Source organism: Apium graveolens, chromosome 7, assembly GCF_009905375.1.
Source record: "Apium graveolens cultivar Ventura chromosome 7, ASM990537v1, whole genome shotgun sequence".
NCBI classification, from domain to species: domain Eukaryota; kingdom Viridiplantae; phylum Streptophyta; class Magnoliopsida; order Apiales; family Apiaceae; genus Apium; species Apium graveolens.
The window spans coordinates 45,045,281-45,052,379 of NC_133653.1; positions in this window are offsets into that span (position 1 = coordinate 45,045,281).

The window sequence follows — 7,099 nt, forward strand, 5'->3', positions numbered from 1 at the left end:
GGCAAACAAAACCTCCCAAGCTGTGATAGTTCCTGCTAAGTAATTGGTTGATGTTCTCAGAGCCTCGTTACTTTAAAGCACAGGATTTTGGTTGACGTTCTATGCCCGTCACAATATAAGAAATTAATGGATTACAAAAAGGCTAGGTATTTAAAATTATATTACTCATTAAAGAATCGAAAACCCAGGGGCCAACATGCACATGTTGTATAGTTTTATAGAACCCAAAGTTGCACATGTTTAGCACTATTGCCAAAAGGACCACAAGACTAATAATACCCACAATATAGAATTTAGCTAATGTTTTATGCTCTAGTTGTTAGAAGTTTACATGGATCAAACCAAGCAAAACATTGAAAAGAATTAAGGTTATGAGGCACAAGTTGTTCCTATACAACAACTCAAATGGAGGGACATACAGGACAGAAAAAGCTTCTCTCCCACTAGTGGACATCAATTTTGAATAGAAAATTATGCTACCAATCTATTTATTTACTTAATAATGTACACATGCGCGCGTGTATATATATATATATATATATTCACAAGAATCTTCCATCACATCTTCTTAGCTAGTCTACCGACCATGTTTTCCCCCATTTCCTTTATCTCCTACCTGTCCATATCCGTCCCATTTCTATGCAAATCTATGGTGCATTATCACAACCTAGCTACTACTATATTCTTTTATTGATGGATTCATAATTGATCCCTGTGTTGGCCATATCCAATTTCGTTTTCTAAAAACACCACCATGTAATGAGAAATTGGCGGGGAAATGGATTTTTTTATGCTAGATATAGTCAGATTCTTTTTCAAGAGATGTTGCAATCAAGAAAAAACACCACTAGTTCTCCTAAAATTTAAGGGTGTTAAAGAAAATTTACCAATATCATTTCACTCATTTGAAGATTGCATTACCGAAACGGAAATAATCATCTTTGGAAAAATAATTGTGTTAACGTTAATTTTTTTTAGAATAATTAAATAGCAAAGAATCCAACTCAAAATCTATACATACTTGTGCTCTTAAATTTGCTAAAATGTAGAATTACTAGAAGAAGGCTTAACCTGATTTATAATGAAACCAATGCATATGTTTATGCAGTATATGGCATTCAATTTAAAGCTTCTTAATTATCTCGGACTTTAAAAAGAGTGAACTTATATATAATGTTAAGTTTGGATGGAAATGGAGGAGAAGGATTCACTGTGATTATGTATTGTTCATATCTGGGGATCTTGTGCAGATACGCATATTGACTGCATTTTACATATTTCATGCACCCCGGTTAGTGATTAGTACACGCTGATCGGGGGGGGGATCAATTTCAAAAAACTGATAGAGGATTGATTTTGACATTTCTAAACTTCACATAGACTAGACAGATTCCAATATTTGTGTATATAAATATGATTATGGTGTGGTTTTGTCTGATACGGCAGACGATAGTGCATGTTTCGTATGTTAAAGAAAACCAACATTTATAATGATGGTCTTTGTAATTTTGCAGCAAACGATAGATAAGTTGAAATCACGTCAACTCATGTTATCATCCTACCTACGTATTGAACCATCGGAAAAATATATAATATCGTTATCCACAATCTCATATATATATATATATAAGTTGATTTTTCCATTAGCCGCATGGAGTGTTGATGGATTCAAAATAATGGGATAATATCTAACCTTGACAATCGTATATATATTAACACAAATATGAATTTCTGTACCTACTGCTACTGCTAGACCTGATTCAAGATCCAAATCTTATAATTCGAAAATTAAATTAAACCGAACCGAAAATTTAACAGAAAATAATTTGAAATACTAGATCCGATTATATATTGAAATTGAACAAAACCGAATCATATATTATCTGAACCAAGTATGACCCGAAATAAGCAAAATTCATACTTAACAGTAGAATATCTTGTTGGCTTTATTTATTATAATTATTAGTTGTTTTATTGTAATCCAAACTAGGGAAATAAATCAGGACTAAGTATCTAGTTGCAGCTGGAAGACTTAGTCATATCAGTAGACGAGGTATTTTAGGAGAGTCAGTAGTTGATGTAATGTAGAAGTATAATTTGCATTTTGTTGCTATTTTGTAGGCACTATCTCACAAGTGCGTTTGCTTTGTTTTTCTATAAACTGCTGTAACTTTGCTTCTAGAATCAATAAGAAAGAACACAGTTCCTGCACTCTAATATTCTCATATACATTATATATATATTCATCATATATTAACATTGTGGTATCAGAGCGAACCAGGTTGTGGATGCCCAAATACATGCCTAGGACAGTATCAATGGAAACATCAAAATCAAAGGAATGGACAGTCGGCTTGAATTATCCAATGTTTGCACGTACGAACTACACTGCTTGGTCGATCAAAATGCGAGTCTTCATGCAGGCACAAGGCGTTTGGGATGCTGTAGAGAATAGCGATCCTAAAACTGAAGTCGAGACCAAAATGGATAAGGTGGTACTTGCAGCAATCTATCAGGGAATACTAGAAGAAATTCTCTTATCGATAGCTGACAAAAAGACTGCGAAAGAGGCATGGGTATGAGAGCAGAAAGAGTTAAAACGGCAAAGGTGCAAACTCTAAAAGCTGAACTCGAGTCAATGATGATGAAGGACGGTGATCAGCTGGAGGATTTCTGTATGAGAGTGAATGAAATTGTGACAAACATTCGCATATTGGGAGAGACACTGGAAGAATCCTACGTTGTGAAGAAATTGCTACGAGCAATGCCCTCCAAATACTTGTTAATTGCATCAACGTTAGAGCAATTTGACGACATGGAGGCTATGACTGTTGATGAGGTTGTGGGATGACTCAAAGCACATGAAGAACGGATGCGGGGTCAAACAGACAATTCTGGTGGCAAACTGCTTCTCACACAAGAGGAGTGGTCTAAACGCCACAATAAAACAGGGATGTCTGGAACTCACAATCAGAAGCCAAGGTATATGGCAAATAACCGTGAAAAAAGCAGAGGTGCGTATAAATCCACTGGTAGAGATCAACAGTTACGTTCAGACGAAGGAAATATAAGCAATTCTGCTGGACGGGACAAAAGCAGAGTCAAGTGTTTCAATTGCAATGTCCATGGTCATTATGCGGCCGAATGTCGTAACCCAAGACGTGGAAGAGAGCGAGGCAGTGGACAAAAACCAGAAATAATTTTTTATGAAATACTAGATGATGGGCCTGCATTATTGTTTATAGAATACGGAGAAAACAAGAACAATATTGTCTTGCTCAATGAAGAAAGTGTGATCCCACGACTGGATGAAAGAGGCATTGGTAAAAAGGAATCCAATTTGTGGTATTTGGATAACGGTGCCAGTAATCATATGACTGACCACCATTGCAAATTCAAAATGCTGGATGAAGGAATCACTGGACAAGTGAAGTTTGGTGACGGATCGACTGTGGAGATAAAAGGAAGAGGCTCCATAATATTGAGATGCAAGAATGGGGAAGAAAGACTTATACATGAGGTATATTTCATTCCAACTTTATGGAACAATATCATTAGTTTAGGACAACTCTCTAAAGATGGAAATAAAGTAATTATGCATGGAGAATTCTTGTGGGTCTACGATAAGAAAGGAGATTTGCTGATGAAAGTCATGTGTTCAGTGAATAGGTTGTACAAAATTATAATTGAAGGAGCTAACAATGAATGTCTCTTGTCAAAAATGGAGGAGACGTCCTGATTGTGGCACTCACGAATAGGACACGTGAACTTCCAGGCTATTAAGTTGCTGTCTAGTGCCAATATGGCTCATGGAATAACTGATTTTGTGCAACCAAGCGAAATATGTCGTGGATGTTTGATGTCAAAACAGGTACAAAAATCATTCCCGTCACAGTCTACGTATGCAGCAAAGGAAAAGCTCGCACTGATCCATGGCGATCTATGCGGGCCAATATCTCCTCCTACACCTGGTGGAAGCAGGTACTTCTTTATACTAGTAGATGATTTTACTAGAATTATGTGGGTATACATGTTAAGGTCAAAAGATGAAGCTTTGGAGGTGTTTAAGAATTTTCGAACTCTTGTTGAGAAAGAAGCAAAAGGTTCTATAAAGGTGTTTATAAGTGACATAGGTGGTGAGTTCACCTCAAAAGCATTTGAATCATATTGCAACAAGGCTGGGATTCAAAGGCACCTGACATCACCGTACTCTCCACAGCAAAACGACGTCGTGGAACGTCGAAATAGGACGGTTGTGGCTATGGCGAGGAGCTTCTTGAAAGAGAAAGGTTTACCATCAAAGTTTTGGGGAGAGGCTGTGCGTCAATCGGTTTACATTCTGAATCGATTGCCCACTCGATCTCTATCTAGTATCACTCCATATGAAGCTTGGATGGATTTTAAGCCTGATCTAAACCACATTAGAGTCTTTGGGTGCCTGGCCCATATGAAGATTCCCAAAATCCATACAACTAAGCTGGACGACAGGAGCAAGCCTGTCGTTTATTTTGGCAAGGAGCCAGGAACAAAAGCCCATCGCCTCTATGAACCTAACACTGGGAAAATTTATGTCAGCAGAGACGTTATTTTCGAAGAAAATAAAGCCTGGGACTGGATCAATCATGATGCACGCAACACTAATAAGGCTGCTTCCTTCGTAATAATTGATGTGGTCGCTGCAACTCAGGGAGAGAGAGAACTTGATGGGATTGCAACGACCATTTCAAAGAGGTCACACAACTCTGGAGCTGATGAACCAAGTTACAGCAACTCAAGTATTTCTGGTTCTAGCAGCTCAAGTATTTCTGGTGTTTCTGGTTCTCAGTCGAATGGTTCTCAATCGAGTAACAGAATTGATGACATCAGCACTAACAATATACAAACGTATGGATCAAGCAGTGAAAGTGGCTCAGACTCCCCAAGGCGCTATCGTCTGTTAAGTGATGTCTATAATGACACGGAGGAGATAGAATTCTCAGACGAGCTGTTGTTTGCTGGAATTGATGAACCAACTTCATTCAGTCAAGCTGTCAAAATCACGGAATGGAAGGTGGCAATGCAAGTGGAAATGGACACAATAGAGAAAAACAAAACGTGGATCTTAACAGAATTGCCAGCTGATAGAAAGGCTATACAATTGAAATGGGTGTACAAGCTGAAGAGAGACACAAATGGCACCATTTTGAAGTACAAAGCGAGACTGGTCGCGAAGGGATTTGTAAAAAAGAAGGGTGCTGATTTTGAAGAAGTATTCGCATCTGTAACTCGATTAGAAACAGTGCGTTTGCTCCTGGCGTTATCTGCTAAAAATGGGTGGGAAGTCCACCACCTTGACGTAAAGTCAGCCTTCCTGAATGGAGAGTTACTTGAAGAGGTATATGTTGTGCAACCAGAGGGCTTTATAAAGAAAGGGCAAGAAAATAAAGTCTACAGGCTACTAAAGGCTTTATACGGACTTCGCCAAGCACCACGAGCTTGGTACGCGAAGTTGAATAAGAGTCTGAAGGAACTGGGTTTTGAAAAATGCCCATACGAACACACTATGTACACAAAGCGTGAGGGTGATGAGTGTCTGATCGTAGCTGTCTATGTAGATGATCTGCTAATAACGGGTTCAAAGCTGTCAAATATTTTGAAGTTTAAAAGGTAAATGAGCAGCAAGTTCGAGATGACAGACTTAGGAAAGCTGGCTTACTACCTGGGAATTCAAGTTGATCAGCAAATGGGCTATACGGAGATTAAACAATCTGCATACGCAAGGAAATTGCTGGAGAATGCAGATTTATCAAACTGCAATGCAGTTAAATTTCCAAAGGAGTCGAAGACAGTGTTGAGTAAGGACGAAAATGGGAAGCAAGTTGATGCAACAGTCTACATGAGTCTAGTGGGTGGATTGAGGTATTTTGTACACACCAGGCCTGATATTGCATACGTAGTTGGTGTTGTAAGTAGGTACATGGAACGCCCAACAGAGACACACTATAATGCAGTGAAACGGATTCTCCGTTATGTGAAAGGGATACTTGATTATGGATTGGTGTATTCAAAAGGAACTGGTAACTACATACTAGCTGGGTTTTCCGATAGTGACTTAGCTGGGGATGCAGATGACCGTAAGAGCACGAGTGGCATGTGTTTTTACTTAAACGAGAATCTGATAACCTGGGTGTCACAAAAATAGAAGTGTGTTGCTTTATCATCTTGTGAAGCTGAATTTATGGCAGCAACGGCTGCTGCATGCCAAGGAGTCTGGCTGAGAAATTTGCTAATGCAGATTAGTGACATTGGTCCAAGTCCGGTGGTGATATATGTCGACAACAAATCAGCAATAGACTTGACAAAGAATCCCGTTTTCCATGACTGTAGCAAACACATTCATATCCGTTATCACTTCATAAGAGACTATAGCGAGAGAGGTGAAATAATTGTGAAGTTCATACGCACCAGGGAACAGAAAGCAGATGTGCTAACCAAAGCAATGCCAGCAACAAAGTTTGAGGAAATGCGGACATTGTTGGGAGTAAAGATTGTGAACTGAATGTGTTTGGATTAAGGGAGAGAATGTTGGCTTTTTTTATTATAATTATTAGTTGTTTTATTGTAATCCAAATTAGGGAAATAAATCAGGACTAAGTATCTAGTTGCAGCTGGAAGACTTAGTCATATCAGTAGACGAGGTATTTTAGGAGAGTGAGTAGTTGATATAGTGTAGGAGTATAATTTGCATTTTGTTGCTATTTTGTAGGTACTATCTCACAAGTGTGTTTGCTTTGTTTTTCTATAAACTGCTGTAACTTTGCTTCTAGAATTAATAAGAAAGAACACAGTTCCTGCACTCTAATATTCTCATATATATTATATATATATATACATCATATATTAACATATCTAACATTCCTGACAAATAAGGATCAAGATACAAACGCATTATTAAAAGATGCATATTACAAGATATGATTAATTCATTATCACCATTTAGACACCACACACTCATATGTACAATGGTAACACAATTAATGTTTATCATAAATAATTAATTATAATAATACATACAATAAATAATTCCAAAACATTCTCCTTGCAAAAGATATAAAAATTG